Consider the following 27,190-nt stretch of genomic DNA (forward strand, 5'->3'; position numbering starts at 1 on the left):
GGGAAAGGGAGTGGTTGTAGAGGGGGAAAGGGAGTGGCCACGGAGGGGAAAGGGAGTGGTCGCGGAGGGAAAAGGGAGTGGCCACGGAGGGGAAAGGGAGTGGTCGCGGAGGGGAAGGAAGTCACCTAGTAACGTCCTGCAAAGATCTTCATATACGGCTTTACCAGAAGGTGCCACCCACACTCAGGTGTAGTGGTTCCACATTAATTAAGGCAATCGTGGCAGTTCTTCAGGTCAGGCTCCATACTCCAGTGATTCTAATATGTGGCAGGTTGGCATTAAGACCAGTCATCATTACCTGTATCTCTAGTTGGGATTAAGACCAGTCATCATGACCTGTACCTCTAGTGGGGATTCAGACCAGTCATCATGACCTGTACCTCTAGTTGGGATTAAGACCAGCCGTCATGTCCTGTACCTCTAGTTGGGATTAAGACCAGTCGTCATGTCCTGCATCTCTAATTGGGATTAAGACCAGTCATTATGACCTGTACCTCTAGTTGGGATTAAGACCAGCCGTCATGTCTTGTACCTCTAGTTGGGATTAAGACCTGCCGTCATGACCTGTACCTCTAGTTGGGATTAAGACCTGCCGTCATGACCTGTACCTCTAGTTGGGATTAAGACCAGCCGTCATGACCTGTACCTCTAGAGTTGCGTAAAAATTCCTTGGATGAAAAAGTTAAATCCCGGTGTCAGGGGAGGTATCCTAGTACCTTTGTGTGGAAACAGGAATCTGGGGACTTGGGCCTGGAAAGAGGGTAGAGATCGGAGACAGTGTCACAGGCTGGGGACCAAGTCTTCAACACAGGGACCTTAGAGATGTTGGGAACTGTGAACCCCCAGATCCTGAACAGCTTGTTTTCCTCTGCTCTAAGTACCTACAGTTGCTCTGAGCACGAGACCCTCAGGAGTTCCTGATGGCAGGGGAGTGGTTTCTGGTGTGTTTGGCTGTGTCCCCATGTCTCTGTGTCTTTGTGTGTTTCAATCTCCAGCCTCTTGCCCAGTTCGCGAACAGTATAGTAGTGCATAGAGTGCAGACAGGCGTTATGTGTTACACAGAGATAAGAAGTTACAGGGCCAGCAAGATAACTCAAAGAGTAAAGGGGTTTTCCTGCAAGTCTGGAGACCCGAGTGTGATTCCTGGAACTCATGTAAAGGTGGATGGAGGGAATGACTCTAGTTGTTCTTTGACCTCTATATAGATTTACCATGGTGCTCTCTCCCCCACCTCCCTCTCTGTCTACACACAGACACACACACACACACACACACACACACACACACACACACTGGACACAGTCTAAATGTGTCCTCACAGAGGCATGCGGTAGAACCTTGACTCCCAACATAGCAGTATCAGGATAGGGTGCCCCATGGGATGGTGTTAATCCTTACACACAGCTAATGCTACTGTAAGGAAGGTCAGATTGTAAGTTCATGCACTCATTCTCCTGACATTCCACCTTCTGCCCTTGGACGGTGCAGACACAGACCTTTGCTGTTGCAGTGTCTGGACGTTGGACTTCCCTGCCCCTGAGCTGTAAGAAATACATTTCTGTTCTATGTGACCCAGTCTCCAATGTTCTGAGATATAATGACACAAAATAGATCAAGACACTGTCTATTCTGGCTTCTTTATGTTCTTCAAAGACATTTTATTGATCTGTGGTCTTATTTCTGATTAGAACAGAAAGAAAATTCTTATTGTCACTCCCCACCTCAGAACATGTATTTCTTTTGGTTGCTCTTAAGGTTAATTTTTTCTTAACAAAATATGCATGAGTTTTCAGCAATTTAATTATGATATTCCTTGGTGTAATTTTCTTTGCATTATTTGGCCCATGTCAGCTCTTTGAGTTGATGCTTGCAGAAGTTTGAATAATGACCCCAAATATCCAATATCCCAGTCCTCAGAGCCCAAAAGTGTGTCACCTTGCATGTTGAAAGGGACTTGCAGATGTGATTAAATGGAAGTTGTTGGGATGGGGAGAAAACCCTGGATTATTTGGGCAGGCCCAAGGTTGTCACAGAACCAGATAAAGGGAGCAGCTATGTACTGGCCAGCAGGGGGTCCCCTAGGTACTAGGAAAGGTGAGGACAGTAATTCCATCTTCTTGAAGGATCTGGAAACTATCTAGTTTGAACATAAAATAGCCCCCAAAGGCTTATTTTGATGTCTTGGTACCAGTTGCTGCTGCTACCGAGAGGATCGGATTATGAGAACAATCTTTCATGGAAGGACTAATCCAGTAATGGGTCTGTAGCTGAATGGACGATTAGGGGGTAGGGCCTGGCTGGAGGAGGTAGATCTGGGGGGTTGTGTCTTTGAAGGATGCATCTTGTGCCCTGCCCCTCCTGTCTGTCTCTGCTTCCTGTCTCCCAGGAAGGGAGCAGCATTCTCCTCCAAGCCCTCCTGCCACCATCCAAAAGCAACGGCGACAACCAACCATGCACTGTTTGGCAGATATCTTTGTCACTGTGATAAAAATTAATACATTTGCTGAAGACTTGACTTTAGACTTCTGATTTTCACCGCTGTAAGTGAATGCATTTTTGTTGATATAACCTCTGTGTTTGTGGCAGTTTGTCAGGGCAGCCATAGGGAATTAATGCAAGCAGTTATAAATATTTGTTCAAGGAACTAATTGATAAAACACCAAGGAAGCCGAGGTGATTCAGTATTAATGTTTTTGTAAAAATTAGCAAGCAGTTGCTTTAGTTCTTAATAATTCTTTGACTTGTACATGGAATGAAATGAAAGCCCTTCAAAATATGCCTGAAAAGTGGGAAGGGATGTGACATGGGTTGCTAATATAAGAAGCCCTTTGGCCCAATGGACACATGGTAGGGGATGCTGTTAGGGAGCTCATTATGATGATCTGAGAGTCAGTTCTTCCTTGAATCAACCCTTCTCCAACACTTGTCTTCCAGATCTTAGCTCAGTTTCTTGGAGTCAGAAGGTCAGAGCATTTTAATGGGATTACCCTAGAGAAACCACCTTGACCAGCAGTCATGGGAACTTTTATCTAGGTGTTGTATGACTAAGCTCAGGAATGAGCACACACTGGTTGGGTTCAGTCCCAGCTCATTTGACCTTGAGTCCCGGGTCTTTTCTCACTGTGCTGTGTGATGTGGGATTCCCCTCTGTATGCTGTGAATATCATTGGTTAATAAAGGAACTGTTTTGGGCCTGCACAGAACAGGGTAGAACAGAAGTAGGCGGGGGAATCTAAACTGAATGTGGAGAGAAAGAAGGGCAGAGTCAGGAAGAAGCCATGGAGCCACCAGAGACAGATGTACTGAAACTTTCCTGGTAGGCCATGACCTCGTGGTGATGCACAGATTAATGGAGATGGGTTAAATTAATATGTAAGAGTTAGCCAATATGAAGTTAGAGCTAATGGGCCAATCAGTGATTTAAATAATACAGTTTCTGTGTGATTACTTCAGTTCTGGGCAGCAGGAACCAACACGTGGCTCTCCCCTCCTACAGCTGTGGTGGCTCTGAGCCCTGGAAAGCACCTGTAGCCTTGCCTAGTTGCCATCTGGTTACTGGATGAACAGGTGTGTCTCCCTGCGTCCACCCTCTTGTAGAATAAACTGTTATCATGGTTACATTTTTAATGTGAAGAGGTGTAGTGCTAGGTAGTTGTATGTCAACTTGACATAAGCTAAAGCCATTTTAAGGAGGGAACCTTGATTAAGAAAATAATCTCCATAAGATTGGTCTGTAGGCAAGCCTGTAGGGCATTTTCTGAATTAGCAATAGATGGGGGAGGGCTCAGCCCATTGTGGGTGGTGCCATTCCTGGTCTGGTGATTCTGGGGTCAGTAAGAAAGCAAGCCAAGGAAGCCATGAGCAGCAAGCAACACTCTTCCATGGTCTCTGTGTCAGCTCCTGCCTCCAAGGTCCTGCCCTGTTTGAATTCCTGTCCTGACTTCTTTCAGTGAAGGACTGTGATATGGAAGTGTAAGCCCCTGTCCCCCCTGGGTTGCTTTGGTCATGTCTTCACATCACAGCAATAGTAGTGGTAACTAAGACAAGTTGGTAACAGCATAGTACGGTATTGGTGTAACAGACCTGACCATGCTTTGAGGAAAGACTTTGGAACTCTGGATTAGAAAACCCATCTAGTGTTGAGAGCTCAGTGAGGTGTTCTGTAGGAGCTTAGAAGATAAGAATGTTGAAGGCAGAGCAGAGGGTTGAAGCCTGGCTTATGAAGCTCCAGGGGGAAGAGTTTGAGAGTCAGAACCCTTTGCTATTTTAAATTGAGAATCTGTGGTTCTGGTTAGCTGAGGAGGAAGAGTCAGCTGTGGTTAATAAGGTATCAGAACTATTGCAGTAAAACCCTTGCTCTACTGGGACAATTGATGCTGGTCAGCTGGAGCTAAGATGTCAGCAGTGATTAAGAAGAGACCAGGGCTTCACTGTAGTTCTCTGCATCTGCCTCTATCAGATGCTGGTTGAAGGTTCCAATTCGTCATCAATCTGATTACAGGGGAAGGCCAGTCCAGGTATCCTCTCTACTCCTTGTGGACTCCTGGGAAGTTCTCCAGTGTCATGCCCCTCACCAGGCCTTTAATCGTTCCCTCAATCAAGATATCTCCCTCCCTTCTATCCCTCATTGTCTCTTCCCTTCTTGAGCATACTGTTCCCTCATGCTCTCCTCCTCTCTCCCCCTTTCTTCTCCCCCCCCCTCCTAATTTTCTCAGGAGGTCTTGTCGGTTTCCCCTTCCCTCTTTTAGGGCTCTCTTTGTTCCCTAGCATCTCTGGGATCATGGACTGTAGGCTGGTTATCCTTTGCTTTATGTCTAATATCCATTGATGAGTGAGCACATGCCATGATTGTCTGAGTCTGGGTTACCTCACTAAGGATATATTTTTCTAGTTCCATCTATTTGCATGAAAATCCATTGTTTTTACTGCTGAGTAGTACTCGTTGTGTAAATGTACCACTAAGTGTGGGCTTGGGCAGTTGTGGGGTCACTGGCGGTGGGATCCAGATTTGTCCCTGGTGCTTGAATTGGCGTTTGGGGGCACATTCTCTTTGGAGGGATGCCTTGCTCAGCCTGGATGTAGTGGGAGAGCCTTAATCTTGCCTGGAAGTGGGTGTCAGACTTTGTTGGCTCCATGGGAAGCCTTGCCCCTTCTGAGAAGTGGAAGGGGAGGTAGGATGGGTGAGGAGTGGAACAGGAAGAGGGGAGGGAGTGGGAGTGGGGATAGCTATGTAAAGTGAGAAAAGATTGTATTTTAAAAAATTCTTAATATAAAAAAGAAAAATTAAGAAGAGAGAGAGAGAGATCATTGTAATATCAGCAGTGAAATCTTCTGGAAAGTGTTTCCTCAGAGTCAGCACAGAAGCTGTGTTCCAGAGGTGGGTGAGGCTGCACCTCACACTTGCATCTGAACTTGGCAGTTTAAGAGTCACTCAGGGGATACTGGTTTTGAAGGCGGGTAGGGGTCATTGAGAGCAGCTGAGGCTTGGCACTGTGTGGCTGTGCAAGTCCCTGAAGAGAGTTGCGGAGAAGGTATTGGTGAAAGTGAACCCAGTTGTAGCAGAAGACCCCCACATTTTGGAGATGCCAGCATCACCAAGGACAGCAGCAGACTGGAGTGGAGCTGGGCTGGTTTAGAAGACAGGCTGTGTGCCAAAGAAAGGAGCCAGGGCTGTGACTCAAGTCCTTTGGAGGAGCCTAGAAGATGGTGAGTGGATCCCAGACATTGAATACTGAATTATTCACACAGTTGGAATTTAGTTTTACTTTGCTTTGATTGTGACAGTGCCCTGGTTCTTCCCTCTTGAAGTAAGTATGTATTTAAGTTATTTTTGATTTTTTAGGAGCTTACTCCCAATTGAGAAACTGAATGTTTAAAGAGATTTTAGGTTTTACAAGAGACATTGGACTTTATTTTAAAAAGAGATTGAATTTTAAAATGTTTGAATTGGTAAAGATGGAGACTTTTTCAGTTCATAAAGTGTTTTATATTGTGCTATTGATATTACTTGTCATCCTGGGGATGAACGAGAAAGGAAAGGTTGTGGCTTAACCATGATGTGTTTGTGCATCAAGGGGTCAATTGTGCCAGATAGCTTTACATCAACTTGACCTAAGCTAAGTGTCATTTGAGAGGAGGGAACCTCAATTAAGAAATGCTTCCATAGCCGGGCGGTGGTGGCGCACGCCTTTAATCCCAGCACTCGGGAGGCAGAGGCAGGTGGATCTCTGTGAGTTCGAGACCAGCCTGGTCTACAAGAGCTAGTTCCAGGACAGGCTCCAAAACCACAGAGAAACCCTGTCTCAAGCCTGTAGGGCATTTTCTGAATTAACGATTGAAGGAAGGAGTGGGTGGTACCTCCTTTGCGTTAGTGATCCTGTGGTCTATAAGAAAGCAAGATGAGCAAGCCATAAGATACAAGCCAGTAAACAGCACCCCTCTGTGGATTCAGCAGCAGCTTTTGCCTCCCATTTCCTGTCCTGTATAAATTCCTGTCCTAACTTCCTTCAGTGGCGAAAAGTGATAATGGAAGTATAAGCCAAGTAAATAAACCCTTTCTTCCCCAGGTTGTTTTAGCCATGGTGTTTTATCATATAGCCATAACTAAGACAGATACTGCGACCAAGACAACTTATAAAGGAAATCATTTACTATGGGGCCCTTGGTTACAGAAGGTAGCCATGACCGTCATGGCAGGGAGTGAGGCAGCAGGCAGGCGGCATGGTGCTGGAGCCATAGCCCCGTGTTGAGACAACTGCAAGACAGAGAAGAGCCAATTGGAATGGCTTAGGTTTTGTAACTTCAAAGCCCATCCCTAGGGACACACCTCTAAAGTCATACTTCCTAATCCTTCACAGTTACACCAATGGAAGACAAAGCATTTGAACACATGAACCTGTAGGGATTGTTTTCATCCAAACCACAGCACCTATTTTACTTGTTGGTGTTCTCTCCTTGAAAATAAGACCCATCTCTGTAATTAGGAACAAAAATTATTTTATTCCCACCCTCCAGCCTCCATCCTTCAGCCCCCAGCCTTCTAAAGTTTATCCTTTGGTCTCTTTTTTGTAAACAGTGTAAACACCCAAGCAGATTATCCCAGACTCACCTCTCAGCACCAGGAAGAGTTGATGGTTTACTGCTGGTGGGCACGTACACCACCACAATTTTCTGGAAATCCTTGCCCCTGACTCCAAGGCTCACGGTTGCCTGTTGGGTGTTGTTGACCATTGTTTGTACGAAGCAGAGCTCGATTCCAAGGTCTCAATTCAGACTCAGTCCTTGAGCTAGAAGCCAGCATGCCTCATCTCCACTCAGTCTACTCCCGGTGTCACTGGGTATGCACGGTCACTCCCATCTGTCTCAGAACAAGCAATTCAGGACTCTTATATCTTCAACCTCATCCATGGGCTCTGCAAGAGCTTCCAAGCGAAGTGATAAATATCAGCCATGGATTTCCAAGACTGGTACCTTGGAGAAAGCAGCTGGGTATCCCTTCATCCCGGAGAAATGACTGTGGAACCAGATACTCAACATTACAGAATTTTATTCATGAGATTCAAATGACCATGTACAAAAGCTAGGGAAGACTTTGCAGAGGGGTGGACGCTGATCTTTTTAGCAGTAACTACAAAATGGACTAAGAAATGAATTTTTCCTGGTGCAATCACACTGTCAGAGCCTGCACCAGGCACGTACAAGCTTAGAAGCCCATCATGTTCTCGAATGGTAGTGATGGAGATTTTAATATTCCCATCTCCAGCTTTTAAATGCCTCCTCTGGTTTTATTAAGGGCACCATGTGGGAGCACATGTTAATTTGGTACTTGCCCTAGCAACCTGATGCAGGTCAGGTTTGAGGAGATGTGTTTCGCTAGGGAATAAAGCATACAGCTATTTCTGAGATCATCATCTTAGCTTGATGGATGATAATTCCATATTAGCATTTAAAATCATTTCCCTATTTTAATTTAGCATTAAATGCTGATTCCTTTCCCCATTCAGAGAGGGCCAAAAAAAAAAAATCAAATGGGAAAGAAAAGTATTTGTTCCCTTGATGGGTTTTAAAATAAAAATATCATTAGTAATACAAGTATTTCTTGAACGATTTATACCCGATATTTGAAAGATATGAAACAAGTATTCAAAATGACTGTATGTAAGGTGCCTTTATCCCTGACAGAAGTGTCCTCTCCTCTTTGCCCCAGAGACTGCTTCTCACCTGTGACATCCGTCTTCCCAGATATCTAGCTTGCAATCTCCCAGGAACTCACTGCCTCCCACCCTTTCTTCCTTCCCTTGAACCCTTCTTTCTTTCATTCCCCTCTTCCTCCTTCCTACCACTCCATAAGCTTGGAGCAATTACTGTGTGCCAGCAATTACTATACATTGAACAGAATCTCCATCCTCAAGAAACTTCAGCTAAATCCACACAGCCAGCACTGGGCCACTCTTCCAAGGGCTCTGCAATCCCTGTCCTGGGTCAGAATCCTCTTGCCCATGCTTCTCTGTGTTCCCTTACAGAGAACACCCTCCTGTCAATTGCAGTAGATGCCCTTTGGTGCTGGCTCAGCATCCTCATCTCTGCTCTCACCACAGCCCTGCACACGTGTGTGTGCACACACCCCATGCTCACTTTCGTATCTGCATTTGTTCTTTGTGTATTCATAACCTCCTTCCTCCCTTCTCTGAAGGCAATTCAGTTGATGTATATAATGAATATTGTTTAATTTGAAGCTAATTAGAGAAGTTACTTGTGTTTCTTTCTGTGTGTGCCCTGAACTTAAATTTTATGTAAATGATAAAGGACATCCACGTTTATGTTCACTTACTTATAAACAGTGTGGCCTTGACTCTGTTTAGCTTATGCAAAGCTGGGCTAATACAGATAACACACCCCATAGGTTTGTTGTGAGGGACAAGTTAGTTAATGCGTGCAAAATGTTCACAGTAAGCTTCAGAGGGTGGTTCCCCACAGGACTGGCTACTATCATAGTCAGGCTGGTTGCTACATTTCATATCAAAATGTAGAGAAAAGAGATGGAATAATTCAGCTGATTAATATGGTTCCCACAACCCAGGTCTCTGGCTGTCTCTTGATGGAATGGTTGATTGACAGATTGTTTTTTGGGTCAGTTGCTCACACTCACTCCCAATCCCTATCCCTGGCCTCTCTGGGCAGAGAGTAGTGAGATGCTAGATCCCGAGTAGGTCTTGGGACAGAATACTGAAGACTGTGTGGTCAGTTACAGCAGCCAGAGCCCAGGGAGGTGGACTGGAGTGTATGGAGAGCTTCCAGCAAGGATGGGTGCTAATACTCCAGGTTGTGGGTGTGGGCAAGAGAGGCAACGGGAAGCCCCCAGGACAACACATGTTCTGAAGGGCTTCAGGCCAGACATCGTGGCATAAGATGTGTCCAGCCAGTGGAGAAGTGGACCGGTCCAGGCCCTTGAGTCAGCTTTAGGTCACAACACGGTGTGGACAGGGCTGTGTCCTTTCAAACAAGGAACCATATGGGAGGTTTGGCATCGGAGTCAGGGGAGACAGAAAAGTTCATCATCAGATACCAGGAGGCACCGTACCTGTAGCAACAGCCATTTTCTTTAAGGCGGCTGAGCCCTCCTCGATGGCCCTCCAGCGGCCTCTACTGGGTGAACTTCATATTGCGCCCTCTGAAATGGAAGGATTTTCTCTGGCAGGGGGTTACTTCCTCCAGAAGCCACTATAAAGGTCATGCCCTTAGAGCTCTTAGTATAACACTGGCTCAGCTTAGCCCTGGGAGGCTGGCTAGTGCTGGGGAGACTGCCCTCAGTAGAGGGTGAGACGCTCCTTTGGGACACTCTGTGGTTGGGTTCCCTTCCTGCCTGTGCTTGGCAGTGCTGGCCTAGAAGTCTTGGTGCTCCGAAGCAGTGGGTGCTGATGTGGAAGTCCCGTGGAACTGCAGAACCTGTTCAAACTCTACAAAACTGTCACCACCAAGACCCAGAGTTGGCCAGTGCTCCCTCAGCTGTAGTCACAAGTACCCAGCAGGGATGGTTTGGGGTGTCTCTCAGAAAGAGCAGCAGTGCAGCAGGAAACCTCATTGCTGTGTCTTAGAGGTAAGGTGCTGGGCTGGTTTTCTTACTAAAGTACGGTGGTTGGTTTATTGACATAAATGCCCATTTAATTTTTTTCCAAAATCATTTGCAAATCTTACATCAGAAGTTCTCCCGTGCTTGCCACTGTTGGATTCTTGGTTTTGGGAAAAATCACTCAACATCTCTGCTTTGTTTTCTTCTGTGCTTTCCCATTCCTTCATTGATCCCATTTTCCTTATTCATTTGCCACAATAATGCAGAAACTTCAAATCTTATAAAAAATAAGCTATAGATTTAAAAATTACATGTAGATACAGAGATAAGACACACCATTTTCAGATAAGTTAAAGCCTACTGTTTTATTAGGTTCAAATCCCGATTGAGTCAAAGATGAAAATTTCCCCAGGTGATGCTCTGCTCGGATTGTAGCTTTCCCATCCTGAGACTCTGCTTCTTCATATTGGTGCCCACACTTTATTCCCAAATGTCTTCTTTCCTTCTACTCACTCTCCCCACGTTCCGGTCATCTTCCTTCTATCCATCTACCACCTCACTGATATAGGCCATTCTGCCTTTGCATAGATGTTCATAGGGTGTCTGTCTGCCTGTATGCTGCCATGCTTCCCACCATGATGACAATGGCCTAAACCTCTGAACAGTAGGCCAGCCCCAATTGAATGTTTATAATAGTTTCCTTGGCCATGGTGTCTCTTCACATAAATAAAAACCCTAAGGCAGAAGTTGGTAGCAGGGACTGGGCAATTGTTGTGATATGCCTGACCATGCTTTTGTTTGGAAGGATATCGACTTAGAAATAGAAAAGTGAGTGGACCTTTTAAGTGAGGTTTAATGGATCATACTAGTAGGAGCATGGAAGACAGTGGTGCTGAGGGTGATTTGAACTGTGGGGGCCTGGCTCAAGAGGTTTCAGAGGAGAAGAATTATAGTATATAGCCCAGAGACTGTTCCTGTGATATTTTAGTGGAAAATGTGACTGCTTTCTGTCGTTGTCCAACAAATCTGCCTGAGGCTACAGTGAAGAGTTCTGGATTGGTAGCTGAGGCAGAGGAGATTTTCAGGCAGCCCAGTCATAACTATGCTGCTTGTTATTAGTTCACTCTTAGGCAACTCCATAATGAAAAGGGTCAAACTGAGAAGGAAAAATACAAAATGTACAATTTGAGGAGAAAAGGGACACCAGGAAGTATAAACAGATTAAAGAAATGCAGGATAGAGGGAGAGATGAGCTCAGAGAAAGAGCCCACACAGCTAAGCTTCCAACTTGTGAAAAGGAATTAAAGAAAATCTTAGGGCAGGGCATGGTGATGCACACCTTTAATACCAGCACTCAGAAGGCAGAGGCTGGCCGATCTTTGAGTTTGAGGCCAGTCTGATCTACAGAGTGAGTTCCAGGACAACACAGATTTAGACAGTGCAGGAAACCATTGAAAACAGAAAGGTGAAGATGTAATTGAAAAGGGGGGTATGTTCCAAGGTTCCAGCCTCAGCAAGCAGCAGAACTTGGTAGCTTTGACCACATGATTCTGGCTTTAGAGTCAAGGATAGAAAAAAGGGTCATGGAATCTCCTGCCATGGCTAAGGAAAGTCTCTGAGGCCGGGTACATGTCAGCGGTATCCCTGCATGGAGGCCTAAATAGGGAATTATGTGAAGCTGTGAAGGTAAAGATGGATTGTCTTGGAGATCCCAAGATATTGGAGATGCCAGAGCCATGGGACATCTGTCAGGGAAAGCTGCTAAAAGAGGGAAACCTGCCCAAGAGAGAGAAGTGTGTTGCAGTTAACAAAGCAGAAAGGAGTTGGAGATCCGAACAGCACTTTGACATCAGACATAGAAATTCAGAATTTTCGGTTTGCCAGTTTGATTTCAGTCTTGCTTTTCATCTAGCGTTTCTTCACCGTGTTTCCTTTCCTAGCATTTGGAATGGCAATCTCATAATTAGTGCATATCCTGTGCCATTGTCTATCAGAAATACATGATCTGTTTCTTCATTTTGATTTTTACAGGGGCTTATGGTTAAGCAATTGCATGAATCTCAGAGGAGACTTGAAGTCTGGGCTTTGAAAGAGTGCTGATACTGTGACAGACTATGGGGACTTTTGAAGCTGGAATGAATGCATCTTTGTATTATGACATGGCTGCAAGCCTATTGGGAACCAAGGAGTGGAATGTGGTGGGTTGATTAAAAATGGCCCCCATAAGTCCATAGCGGCACTATTAAGTGATGTTTCCTTGTTGGGGTAGGTGTAGCCTTATTGGAGGAAGTGTGTCATTGGGGTGGGCCTTGAGGTTTCAGATGCTCCTTGCGTCTAACTGTAGAACTCTTGGCTCTTAGCTCCTTCTCTAGTATCATGTGTGACTGCATGCTACCACCATGCATCCCACCATGATGATAATTAACTAAACCTCTGAAACTGTAAACAAACTCCAATTTTGTGTTTTTCTTTATAAGAGTCGCCGTAGTCATGGTGTCCCTTCACAGCCATAGAAACCCCAAGCCACTAGATTTTGGCTCACACAAGAGGACTCTCATGACATTTATTCCTTTTTTTAAAACTTCATTTAGCATCTTGCCCATGAGATGGATGCTTGCTGTCACACCGCAGAATTTCTTATTTTATAAAGTCGAAGAGTTCTCTAAGTCATGCTTTCCTAATCAGCTTTAACTGTCAACTTGATAGCAGTCTAGAGTCACCTGAGAAGAGAATTTCTGTTAAGGAAATGCCCAGACTAGCTTGGATCAAGGGTATGTCTGTGGGCGATTGTCTTGAGTGGTACTGATGTAGGAGGTCTAGCCCACCATGAGCAGCAACATTCCCTGGGCGTCTTGAGATGTGTAAGATAGCTGAGCATGAATCTGTCTGTGAGTGGAGCAGCAAGCCCTGCTCCTCCGTGGTTTTCGCTCAAAGTTCTTGATTGAGCCCCTGCCCTAATTTTCCTCGTTGATGAACTGTAAACTGGAATTGTCAGCCTGATGTGGGAGTGTCATATATCAATCTGTTGATTTCATTGGTTAAGCAATAAAGAAACTGCTTGGCCCTCATAGGTTAAAACATAGGTGGGTGGAGTAAACAGAACAGAATGCTGGGAGAAAGAAGCTGAGTCAAGGAGTCGCCATGATTCTCCCACTCCAGGCAGACGCAGGTTAAGATCATTCCTGGTAAGCCAGCTCATGGGCTACAGCAGATTATTAGAAATGGGCTAGTCAGCAGATTATTAGAAATGGGCTAGTCCAGGGGCGAGAGATAGCCTAGAAGAGGCTAGATAGAAATGGGCCAAGCGGTGTTTAAAAGAATACAGTTTCCATGTAACTATTTCAGGTAAAGCTAGCCGTGCGGGCGGCTGGGTGCCAGGGACGCAGCCCGCTTCTCCTATTTCAACATCAGCCAAGTAAACCCTTCCTTCCCCTAGGATGCTTTAGGTTGGAGCATCTCATCACAGCCTCAGAAAACAAGCAGGGTCCTCATCTACTCCTCCATCAGTGGGATCTCTGTTGTTAACTCTGAGCAGAGTGTCTCTGAGAATCCCAGACAGACCTGATTTCATTTCTTTCAGATGAGTACCCAGAGCTGAGATTTCTGGGCCTCATTAGCTCTCTCTTCTGCTAGAAAGCCTAATGGTATGTTTTCAGCAGCTCTCACCATCGGTCACCCACCAACAGCTTTCAACAGCTCCCTCTTTTCCTGTCATGGAACAGCCACCTTACCAGGTACCGCTCTGGGGTCTCATCTACATTTCCTTGGTGACTGCTAAGCATCCTCTCACATAGCTTCTGAGCACCCCATGGAGAGGGATGTCTCTTCAAGTCTTAGCTCCGCTGTGAGGTCAGGTTCTTGTTATCTCACTGGTGACCTGCAGGGGTCCTCATGCCTGTGCCAGTCCATCCCCCATGTGACTGCACACTCTCTCCCCTTCCTCTGTGGTTGCCTGTGGTTGCAGAAACTCCCTGCCATCCTTCTTCTGTTTTGTTACTGGGACTTTTGGGGTTAAAGCCAAGACCAATCCCATAAAACCTTTCCTCCCTGCTTTCACCTAGGAGTCTTGCAGCTTGAATCTCAGCATAGCCTTGTTTTCCCCTGGCACAGTGTGGACTGGAGCCAGGAAAAGACATTGGTGGCTGCTGCTGTGTTTGAGAGTGCCTCCTGGTGGTCACACAGCAGCACTGCCATGTCCCCATTCTCGTGGGCAGAAGGTTCCTATTTAAATGCTTTACTGACATTCCATTTGGCTATAGGATAATAGACAAGGCAGAAACCCACATTTAGTTTTCATAATCAGCCAGTCTTTATATTGTATTCATTAATAATTCCTCTTTCTCCACAAATTTGAAAAGTCATTTTAATCAGGGACTGAATATCGATGAAATTTGTTTTTGTTTTTAAATTCTTATTTTGTTTCATTAATATTTTTCTTATCTGATGCAATGAGCTGAAAGAGGTTCCCTAAAAAGTCTGCTCTCTCAGAACCTCAAAATATTTTAAGATGGTCTTTGCGGGTATAATTAAGATAAAGATGGAAAGATGAGCTCTGTCTCCAGTGCTCACATGAGAAATCTGGGTATGGCCAGTGTGTACCTCTAATCCTTGTGCTGGGAGGCAGAGGCAGGAGGATAGCTGGCTTGTGCTGGCCAGCCAGTACAGCCAATTGATAGGCTCTGGGTTTAGTGAGAGACCCAGTCTCAAAAAAGTAAGGTAATAGAGAAAGATGCCTGTCTACATACATGGGTGCACATACCTGCATACGTCCACAAGGTGTCCCTTTATCCCAGAGCCAGGACTAAGTCATCCTCTGGAATTAATTATGCACACCCACACAACACATTTGCTTCTCTTTTGCCATTGGCTGTCTTTTCACGGTTCTTTCAGCTAAGGGAGACAGTGGTTTCTCTTTTTCAGACTGAAGAATCCCTGTCAGTCAAAGTAGCAGCTGAGGCAGATTTCACATACCTGGAAGAACAATTTGTTTCTGCCAGGAAACAAGACCCATAGGTGACTGGGCGACAGCTCTTTTATTGCTTAGCATTGAAGATGCTGTGGTCCCCTGTTTGAAGAACACAGCTTGTGGTGGCATTTACCTTCCTCCTCCTTCTTCTTCAGTCTCCTCCAAGTCTGACCCTTCCATTAAAGGCTCAATCACAAAAATGGAGACCATACCCTCAAGTCCAGGTTTAGGTCTTGGTATCGGAAGGTAACTGGGGAAAGGGAAGGTGCTTAATCTTCCATAGCATGCTCTAATTTAACCCCTGACCCCAGGAAGTGTCTTGGCTGCTGGTGAAACCCATCTATGAGGAGGGTTTCCAGAGCATCTTGGGAGCTTCCTGACAAGCCATCTTCTGTCTTCTAGACTCCACTTTACAGCGTTGCTGTAGGTTTCTTGTTGCCCCTACGGTTCACGTGGTTAGTTATTCACCTTACTGTCTCTAGGTTTCCACGCTTGGATTGTAAATCTGCTAATTGATCTGATGACCACATTTTAAAACAATCATTTCCCATCTAAAGAAGGGAGGTGAGAGTATGTTCTGGAACCAAATATGAGTGACCGTGGCGTGAAATGCAGATTCAGGTCACTCTGACATGTTCAACATGGTAACAGTTCTGTGAGGTTTTTATAGTAACAGAATAAGGAAAGTCATAAATCAAAACATTTTAAAATGCCATCAGTGGGGACATCAGGTGCAAGATCACAGCGAGGCAGAGGCACTTATAGTGATATTTTAATTATGTTTTAATAACTAAAGCTTGCCTGAAGATCAGAGGGAAAAACTAAGCCACTAGGGGCCAGGTAGTGGTGCCACACACCTTTAATTCCAGGATTTGGGAGACAGAGGCAGATAAATCTCTGAGTTCAAGGCCATCCCGGGCTACACAAGACCAATGCAGAAACAGATCCAGATGGTGGTGGCTCCCATCTTTAATCCCAGTACGAGGGAGTCACATGCCTTTAATCCCAGCACAAATGGGGAATATAAAACAGGAGGCGATAGAGGCTAGGGATAGTCTCCCAGCCTTGGTAGAGGTAAGACTTCTCTAGTGGCTTCACTGTTTTGTTTTTCTGATCTTCAGCTGGAACCCCAATATCTGTCTTTTATTAATCATGTTACATTTGGGGTACAAATTCACAAAATAAAACAAATCATTTGTGTGAGGCTTTTTAGCCACTAGCACAAGCTAGAACTGCACATGGGGTTCCAGCCCTACCTGGCCAGGCTTTCTTTTCTCTTTTTTTTTTTTTCTCCCTAAGCCTCTGAGCGAGTTTGGGATTTGCCTGTTGTAACTTCTCTGAAACAGTCTCTAGCTGCCACCCAAACTCCAGAAGCACCTGTGCTCCAAACTGGTTGATTCTGCCTTCAGGTAGCCTCCTGCCACATGTACCTATCTATCTGTCTGTCTGTCTATCAACTATCATCTCTTTATCATCTTTCATCTCTCTATAATCTCTATCATCTAACATTTATCTATCTATCAGTATATCATCTATCATCTATCTATCTATCTATCATCTATCACTAATCATCTCTCTGTGCATGTGTGATTGGGTGCACATGAGCATGAAGGGTTTAGAGAACAATTTCTGAGACTTGGGTCTCTTCTTCCACAGCAGAGGACCCAGGGATTAAACTCAGGCTGTCAGACTTGGCAGCAAGTACTTTACCCAATGAACCATCTCATCCGCACATATTTCCCCAACTCTTGATCACACTAGCCATGTCTCTAAAGTAGCCATTTTGTTTTCTGTTTTATTTTATGTGTATGAGTGTTTGCCTGCATGTATGTCTGCATACTATATGTTTACTTGGCAGATGCCAGCATCTCCTAGAACTGGTTATACAGGCAGTTGTAAGCTGTCCTGTAGGTGCTGGAAACTGAATCCATGTCTTCTGCAAGAGCATCAACGCTCTTACTGCTGAGCCATCTCTTCAGCTCCCTTACAAAGAGTTCCTTAAGGGTGGTTTGATGTGATTTGAGGATTTGTCTACCTCCAAAGTTCATGCTGGTGCTTAATTCTCAAATTCATAGTAATAAAAATGGGGTTTTCAGGAGGTGGTTGGGTCATGAAGGCTCCAGCCTCACAAGGGACCCATGTCTTATAAAGGGACTTGAGGGGAGAGTCAGTCTCCTTCCATTTCTTCTGCTGTGTGGGCCCACCCACAATGTCTGTCCCTTCCCAGGGAACAAAAGTGAAGCCCATAGGGGAGGAAGTGGCCATGGCCTTCCCAGGTGTAGACCCTGCCAGAACGTTGACCTTGGACACCAGCATGCAGAACTATGAGGAGCCAGTGCCCTTTTGTGCTTTCCAGACTCATTGTCAACTTGAGGCAATCCAAAGTCACCTGGGCACCTCAGATGAAGAATTGCCTCCATCAGATGGGCTGTGTCCGTGCAAGATTGTCTTGATTGACAGTTATGGGAGATCCCAGCCCACTGTGGTCAGCACCATCTGTAGGTGGGTGGACCTAGGCTGTATAAGATGGCATCTGAGCATGAGCCATAGAGAAAGCTAGATAGTGGTGTTCCTTCATGATTTCTGCTTCAGGTTCCTGTCCCAACTTTCCTCTGAGACGGACTGTGACCTGCAAGTGTCTGCCAAATGAACCTGTCTTCTCCCAAGATGCTCTTTGTTGATGGGGTTTGTTGCAGCAGCAGAAAAGCAAACCAGAACACAGCTCCTTATAACCTGTCCTGTGTCAGTATCTTGAGAGTGGGGTGATTTGGTGTCTCTTGTGTCTTTTGATCCTTTGTGATTTTCCCCTCCTTTGTATATACCCTTATCTCATTTCCTATGCACCTTGTTTTTCTCTGTAGGATTTCAATCTGGGGTTTCCTTCCATGGGTGGCCTTGACGTTTCCAGGTAATAAGGTTCTGGAAATTTGGGTAGAGCAGATATCAGTCTCTTCCACCTCTGACGGTGTTGTGGTTCTTGTCACGAACCACAAGCATTCCCTTTTGTTAAATGGATCCATCCAGAAATGGTATGGCCTTTATCTGCTTTGGATCTTGTTCAAAATTTGATGCCAACTTCAGGTTGTAAAGATGTCTCTACATCGTTGCAAGGGCCTTCAGCAGTTAGTTTCTTGAACTGTCTGGCACTGGGATATTTGCATGTCTGACTGCTGTGAAGGAAACATCACTTTTCTCCACAGGTGCACCGAATTCCCATTTCTGTAGCCCACATCACACACGAAGGCCACAAGGCTCATGTCCTATTCCTTCTGGTCCTTGTTGGTCTGTTTGCCCTACTCTGTGGTGGATATATGTGACTTTTGACACATCCATTTGATCCAGTTATGTCCACCTGGTCCTCACCTTGACATTTTCATTTCCTAAGTCTATTTATTAATGGTTCTTAGGGTTTGGAATCATCGGGTTAAATGGTGAGATAGCACTAAGCATACAGATTAACTTAGGAATAATTAAGAAATTTATCTAATTGATATTCCTTCTGTATTGACCAATTTGTACCAATTTAAACCAGAAGCATCATATAACTTTCTATTCAGATTATTACTATTAGTAATTTAAAATTTTCCATTATGGGATCACATAGTCACTACTATGTTATTTTTTTTAAAGCATAGGTTTTTGTTGCAATGAAACTTAACTAGGGGTGTGTCTTTTTGAGGAACTTTCTGTGTGTCCCTCACAAATGCCCATTGATAGGTGTCTGTAGTTGGGTTGGTTAACTTTGGTGGCTTGACTTCCAGAGTCTTGTTCTCGGATGGAGTTCCTCAAAAACTCTAAAAAGAACCAATCAATTAAAATAAATTAACAGTATCCCGGTCTATGACTTGTCGTGAGTGCCACCTGTTTCTAGCTCAACACACCTCTCAGGGAGCTCTGGAGCCCTTGCTTCACTTACCAAAATAACACACAGATGGGATGCTGGCATCCATGTTCTCCTTGGCTGTTTCACAGGGTTTCTGTGACAGAGGATTGAGAACTCAGCTGCAGGGTCTCTGATCTGTGACCAGCAGGCTGTTCTCCTCCTAAAGGTGTGTATATGCACCTGTGTGTGTTTCTTCACACATGTCCATGTATGTGTGTGCACATGTATGTGAGTGCGTGTATGTGTGCATGTGTTTATAAGTGGATGTAGAAAGAGAGTGTTCTTTTGTCTCCTGGCTGCCAGACCTGAATAACCACACAGAAACTATATTAATGACAACACTATTGGCCACTAACTCAAGCATATTCCTGGCTAACTCTTATATCTTACATGATCCCATTTCTATTAATCTGTGTATCACCACGAGGCTGTAGCTTACCAGGTAAAGTTCTGGGTGTCTGTCTCTTCAGCAGCTACATGGCATCTCCTTGACCTACTCTCTCTCTATATATATCTCTGTTCAGATTTCCTGTTTGGCTTTTCTGTGCTAAGCCATTGGCCGGAACAGCTTCTTTAATAAATGTTTATGGTAATAAAACATATTCATAGCATTCAGAGGGGAATCCCACATCAAATGGACATACATGCCTGTGTATGTGTTTGTGTGTGTGCCCATGTGTCCATGTGTGTACCTGTGTGTGTACATGTGTGCCTGTCTGTACGTGCCTCTATGTGCCATGTGCCCATGTGCATGCCTCTGTGTGTGTGTGTGCGTGCGTGTGCGTGGAGTCTTTACTGACTTTGTCACTTTTTTTCATGGGCTCAGGTGTCCCTCTTCTCTCAGGCCCCCTAAAAGTTTAAGTACTGATTCTCAGTATATATAACTGACTATATTTGGAAGCAAAATCTTTAAAGAAGTGATTAAGTTAACACAATCTTCATGGGTGGGGCTCTGATCCAATCTGACACAGTTCTCCGAAGAGACAGATACACGAAGAGAGAGACAGCCCATGAGGGCACAAGGAGAGGCCTCTAGGAAAACCAACCCTACCACCTTCCTCTCAACCACCCAGCCTCCAGCACTGAAGCCATCACTGGCTGTTGTGTCCTCTCTGGTCTGTGTCACTTCTTCACAATGGGCTCAGCACACTGCTAGGACGATCCATAGCTTAGCTATCTCTGTGAGCTAGTGTTTTGCAACCATCCTTTGGCTTTTCCACAAAGTATGTTTTCTTGGTGGGAGATAAAGCACAGAACACAGGCTGGGGAAGGACAGAACTGTCCCCTGGTCAGCTCATTTATGCAGGTCATGTTCTCTCCCTGTGAACTGGTGACTACAGCATTGCAGCACGTGTGTTTGAGTGACGTGTGCCCTACTTACATTACAAACCTTCAGGACAGTCCTTTACTATAGTATCCGCTTTATTAGTAATTGTTGTTAATTTCTTGCATGTCCAACTCATGAACTAAACTTTATCACAGATTATTCATAAACAGGAAAATCATCATCTATATATAGGGAGTTCAGGGTTTCTTGGCATGAGAGCTTGGGTATGGATGGTGGACCCTGCCGAGATCTTTTTGTGGCTTTTGAGACTCACTTGGAGGGGCTGGACTACATTTTTCATGAGTGTATGTGTTTGCTGATTCTTGCATGTATGTGTGTGTTTGTATATGTCTGTGTGTGAAGGTCACAGGACAACTTTGGGTGTCACGCTTTTTTTCTTTGGTTTTTTTTTTGAGACAGAGTTTCTCTATGTAACAGCCCTGACTGTCCTGGAACTCTCTGTGTAGATCAGGTTAGCCTCAAAATTACAGAGCTCCACCTGCCTCTGCCTCCAGAGTGCTGGGATTAAAGGTTTGTGCCATCACCTCCCATCTTGGGTACCAGTCTTAGTCACCCTCCACATTGCTTTTTTGAAACGGGGTCTCATTGGGAAGTGGGACTCACTAACAATGTGAGGCTGGCTGGCCAGTGAGACCCAGGGATCTCTGTTTTCCTTTACATTCTGGCACTGGGATTGCAAGCATGTTCCTGATTTCCTGAAAATGTAGGTTTTGGGTCTCAAATTCAGGTCATTATGCTTTTAAGATAAAACCTTTACTTTCTGAGCCCTTTCCTACCCACAAAATCTAATTCTGAGACCACTGGATTCACAGCAAGGCTTGGCCATAGGGACTCGAGATCACGAGACATTCTCAGCCCACTTGGTATTCACTGTCTGGCGTTGTGCAGGGCTTGCCTAGACTCACATTGAGGAAGGTACTAGAAGAGAAACACACTATATTCTCATCACATCCACATCCATGCAATCAAAGCCACCTCACCTTCTTCACATTGGAAGCAGGCCAGTATGAAGGACTCTGGAATACTCTGGAGGACCGGAAGCAGGAGCGCAACTTGATCTGCAGGTTCGGAATAAGTGTTGGTACCGCGACTCAACCTGCAGGTTCGGAATAAGTGTTGGTACAGCAGAAAGCTGATTCCAGACAGGAACTGGGGCTCAGAGCTGGCACGGGGGCCTGAGGTGCCGTGTGGCCCCAAGGACTTGACATATGGAATCTGTCCACAGGAGAGGGGATGTGGGCGGTTAGTGATATCACAAAACCCCAACTGTAAGACTAGCAAACAGGCAATTATTTTAGCAGAAAATGAGAGACCGGATTCAAGGCTTCTTGTTTAGGACTTGTTTCTAAACAGCTGAATAATTACCGTCCTCTATTTAAGACGCCCAGATGGCTGCTCCATTTTTCTGCTTTCTCCAAAGTTTCTCAGCCTCTTCACACTTGTCTCAGAGATTGCCGGAACATTTCTAATTGGATCACTGCAGTTACAACAAACATTTCCTGATGGATTCTCTGCTGCACTCTCTGACAGAAGTGCACGAAACATTCCAGGCCAAACGGAGGAAGAGATGGGGTTCTGTGTAACCAGGTTCTCTGTGGAATCTTCCTTTATATTCAGTATTAACCAGTGTTCACAAATCAAATACGGAACACGCAACTCGGTAAAATGGCTGCCTTGGTAATATTTCGTTAAAAATGTCACTTTAACATGACTTAAAGCATAAAACCCGAGTGTTTCAAGTATTCTACATTTGGAGACTGTAATGTTTTATTCTTTAGTAGGGAAATTGGAGGATTCTCTAGTTTTTGATTCATTACTCAGAAAATTAAGCAAAATTACCTCTTGCTGTTGTGGTGGCTGCTATGGTAATGATGCCTTCTATTGTAAATGTTTGCCATTACTGCTGTGGGTCCAGTATAGGATACAAGCCTGTGGGCCGTGTCCTGGCCCATATGTGGTCCCTGCTACTGACTTTGGGTCTAGAGCCCCACCTACCCACTTCCATTTCTTGCAAGCTTGCTCTTATTTCTATCCTGCCCACACAATGTCAGAGGCTCTGCCTGTCTCTTCTCCCAAACAGACAGACTAGATGGAAATTGCATGAAGGATTGTTGGATGAATGGCAGATCAGAACACAATATCAAAATAGATTTGCCATAGTGGAAAGGTTCCCCACAGTCTCAGGTGTGTGACCATTTGTTCCCCAATTGTTGGTACTGTTGGGGAGGTTGTGGCACCTTCAGGAGGTGGAGCTTTGATGAGGGAAGTCTGTCACTTGGGGTAGGTTTCGAGGGTTTGTAGCCTTGTCCCACTTCCTCTCCTCTCTCTCTCTCTTTCTCTCTCTGTCCTTGCTTTCTGTGAATAGAGGATGAATGTTCTCTCTGCTTCCTGACACTGTTGCCATGCCTTCTCTGCTCTGATGGATTCTATCTGCCCCCCCTCCCAGAACTGTGAGCTTTTATCAGTTTTAAAAAATTAATTAATAATTAATTTTTTAGTTTTAATCTTTTTAAATTTTTTATTGATTTTTATTGAGCTCTACATTTTTCTCTGCTCACCTCCCTGCTTCTCCCCCTACCTTCAAGTCTCCCCCAAGGTCCCCATGCTCCCAATTTACTCAGGAGATCTTGACTTTTCCTACTTCCCATGTAGATTAGATCTATGTAAGTCTCTCTTAGTGTCCTCATCGTTGTCTAAGTTTTCTGGTTTTTATCATAGCAACAGAAAATTAATAACACAGTGGAGGAGTCATTAGAAACTTTTAATCTTTTTTAAAAAGGTATTTATAAATTATTATGCATACAGATATTGAAGGGATTTAAAGTACCACTAAAAAAATGATCGTGACTTTACAGCCATGCTGCCCACCTTCTGTGAGGAGGCGTGTGCCTGGCAAGATCTCTCAGGGCTGTGAAGGGCCCTGGATAAGGCTGTTGGCAAGACTATCCTGCAGACTGAAGTCAGGGCATGACCCAGATCGTCCGCCTGGAACAATAATAGTACATGGTCAGCCTGCACCTGTGTCTGGTGGATCCTCTAAGATGTTTCCTTAAGGAATCTGGGAAATCAGTGGAAACACACAGAAGATACATCTCTGCAGGTGACCCTTCTGCCATGGCTTGGGTATAGACTGTCCCCACAGGACAGTGTTGGGTGCTTAGTCCTCAGCAAGTGGCTCTAATTTAGAGCGTGCGGACCCTTCAGAAAGTGGGGCAGGGAATGGAGGTTTCATTTCAGGTGCCACTTCCTTTGGTTCCCTGCTTCCTGACCCACCATGATGTGAGCAAGCTGCTCCTGATGCCACAGCCAGAGCTGTTCCCACCACCAAGCCTTCTCTGAATGGCAGACTCACCCACAGATGGTTAGCCTTCCCTTGGACTGCTTCTCTTCAGGAAATTCTGGATGACCACTCACCCTCAGAGCACAGATGTAACCACGGGTTCAACAGCATCAGGGGCAGTGACTTTCCTGGGGGTGGGGGATGCAAGAGGAGCGTATGGGCCCATCACATGTTTGAGGCGTCCTCTGGCTGAGCAGAAGTACTGGGCAGGTTCCAGTGCTGTCATGGGTGGCTCTGCTGTCTCTGCAGGATGCTGGGGACCATGGGGTGGCACCTGCTTTGCATCAGGGAAGTTCTGACTGAGCCTTCTCCATGCTGTCTTGCAGCTCCCACCCTCCCATGCCTTTCTCTTGATGGTGATAGTTGACAGAGGACAGATTCAGGTTCTCACAGGAGATGTGACTTTGCCGTGGCACCTTGATAATTTTTTCATGTCCCCCATGTCTTTCTGCTTGGATTTTTTTTTTAAAGACAAACCTTTCTGTTTTTTTTTTTCCTTAAAAGAGCAAATTATGCCACATGTGGAGAAAATGAACTTAAATTTAGGCTTTGGTGAAGACATAAAGAGATAGTTTGATAGTTTACCCCACATTTAGTACATACATACATATATATGAAAGATTTATATATGCACAAATAAACTAAATGTTAAAGGTTTACCTACACACACACACACACACACACACACACACACACGAAAGGTTTATGCAGAGCAAGAACATGCAATGCCTCATAATGGACTTCCCAGGTGTCTGTGGGATGCACAGCCTCACTTCCTGCATGGGTTAAGATGCATCCTGGACTGGACTTCTCTTTGAGACCTAGGAGGCCAGTTGGAGGTGCAACAAAGGCCTCTGGCCTTTTCCTCAACTTCCTGATTTCTTTTTTGAGCATTTAAAATAAAATAATAGAATAATAATAAATGGGATTGGCTTTAAAATACAGCTTTATTCTCGGGACAGTGGGGAGCGGGTGTGCAGGACCAGAGGGCTATAGTCTTGCCCTGTAACTGAGGTCTTGTCAGCTCTCTAAGGCCGTCCTTCCTGCATGAGCATCCTCCAACCCGGTATCGAGACTTCTCGGAAGTCCAGGTCTGTAGAGAAGTGTTCAAGGAGGCTCCAGGGAACTCAAGGTGTCTTTTGTTGCTTGCTGTCCTTAGCCAGACCTTTTCTCAGTTGTAATGGACCGTGATCATGAGTACCTAGCCACACAGTTCAGTGGTATTATCGACAATTGCAGTGTGGTGTCTTTATCGTGCGTGTGTGGGTGCATTTTGGAGTCACAGTTAACTCTCAATAAACCCCAAACTTAGGTGAAGTGTCTTTCAAGGTTTAAAATAAACAAGACCCAACTGGAAAATTTTCAGAGGTCATCACCTCTCAAGGCCAGCAGAGGGCAGCAGAAGATCAACCCTTGCAGAACTGCTCAGGGACTAGGAAAAACCTAGGGCTGGGAGCCAGGCGGCTTGGAAGACAAAAGCTGGTTTCACTTAGCCAGTCCCGGTGCTAGACAACCTTTCAGTAGCATAAAGTTATTTTCCTATGAATTCCAACCAAAAAGTGATAATTTTCCCTTTCCTCGCAGCCTGCTTAGCTCAGGGTTCTGAGCCAGTACTTGGGACATGGTCACTGGAAAGCAGTTGAGGGGCCCCTTAAAGACACAATAAGGTACTCAATACCAAAACACTAAGAGGCATGGTGCTCAGAAAACAAAACCCGGCAACCGTGGCCCCGGACAGACAAAAACGAGTTAGCTAAGAAAAACAAGAACAACCCGCCTCCCCCTAAAACCGTGACAGCTCTCAATCCAAGCCTCCCACCTCCACATCAGAAAACGAAGGTCCCCAGGGCCGTAGGAAGCCTCAATAGGAACACGTCACTATCTCACAGGAAGAAAAGGTTCCCCTTTCCTGATGACATACTACTCCTTGTCTATGAACAAGTCTAGGAATTAAAAAGAGCAGAATTCCACGGCAGCTTCTTCAACTGGCTGCTGCTGCTGCCGTTCGCTGCACAGCCAGGCCATCCAGACCTGATGTTAGCAATGCAGGCTGAACTTCGGGGACCGCCCCCTCTCCCCAGACTCCACCCTTCCCTCCTACCTCTAACTGAAAAGAACCTTCTTTATGCAAATGAAAGGCTACGCCATTTGACTTCCTGGTCTAGGCAATGGGTTGCTGGCATTTCTTTGACCTCTTAGTAGAATAATTAGGTGATCTTGTTACTAAGCAACGGGAAGGCAGGCAATAAGGCAGCTGAGCTGTGGGAGCAGATGGAGGTGGACTCCTGAGAGCCTGGGCCAGGGGCTTTGGTATTGTGGGGATGGAGAGTCTCAGAGCCTCCTGCGAAGTGACTGACTCAGGAGGAGCTAATGTAATTCCACTGCCCACCCACCCTCCCCCAGCACAGAAAGAATGCCGGAATACCTGTTTCCAAGCAGGTGACTAGTCCTCCTGGGAGGAGGAGTCAGGATTGTCTCAGCAAGGCAGGCCCCAAGCGCTGAATGGTTCTGGGTGCTAGTTTTGTATCTCAAACCCCAAAATCTCAAAAAGGAAAAAAAAAAAAACACGTGACATAAGACTATAAGAGGTTAATCTTTATTCCAAATGTATTTAGAAACGTATTCATTTCCTTATTTTTCATTTAGGGACCAGAGAAGCAGCTCAGGTAGTAAAAGTGCTAGCTGTGTAAGCTTGGTCACCTGGGTTTGAGCCTCCTGGTACGGCAGCCTACTCTTGGAGTTCTAGCCTCATGCAGGCGATGGTCCCTGGGGCTCACTGACTAGGGAGCGACCGTGCTTCAAAAACCAAGACAGATGCACATGAGCATCAGGTCTCTACAGGGAAGAACACCTGTGTGCAGCCCCCACCCCCACACTGGCAAATACAGGTACATGTGTGTGAGATTCCTACATCAAATCGTACACACCAGCTTTGTGGTGGTTCTTCGATATGTGCACAGACTGCCAACTGAGTGTATCCTCCCCTTCCCTCCCCTCGTCTCCCCGACCTCTAGCCCAGCCAGACCTGGATGAGGGGAAAGAATGGATTTTTGTCTCCTTATGTTTGACTTATCTTGACTATGTTGAACTACTCTGGTTTCATCTATCCTCTTCCTGTGGATGACAAGATTTAATTCTTCTTGATCGCTGAATAATACCCCATTGCCTCTATCCCACATTTTCTCTGTCCACCGACCTGAACTGGGCTAATTCCTTAACATGGCTTTTGTGAACAGCGCAACAATAAACATGGCATGCAGGTGTATTTATGGCATGCGTACATCTCCAGATGTATTCTGACTGGAACATATGGCAGTCTATTATTTTCAGTTTTCTGGGGAGCTTCCGTAATGAGTTTCACAGTAGGGGCATCAATGCACACCCCACAGCAGTGTGTGAAGCTTCTGCCTCCCCACATTCTCACTGGTGTTAGCAGTGGTTCTTCGATGGCCATTCTAACTAGGGTGAGGTGGACTCCCCTGATGGTCATTCTAACTAGGGTGAGGTGGACTCCCCTGACTGATAGCCACTCTGGCTAGGGTGAGGTGGACTCCCCTGACTGATAGCCACTCTGACTAGGGTGA

This window comes from Microtus oregoni, unplaced genomic scaffold, assembly GCF_018167655.1.
Source record: "Microtus oregoni isolate MIOR12 unplaced genomic scaffold, Mior012 000023F_ref0000262, whole genome shotgun sequence".
NCBI classification, from domain to species: Eukaryota; Metazoa; Chordata; class Mammalia; order Rodentia; family Cricetidae; genus Microtus; species Microtus oregoni.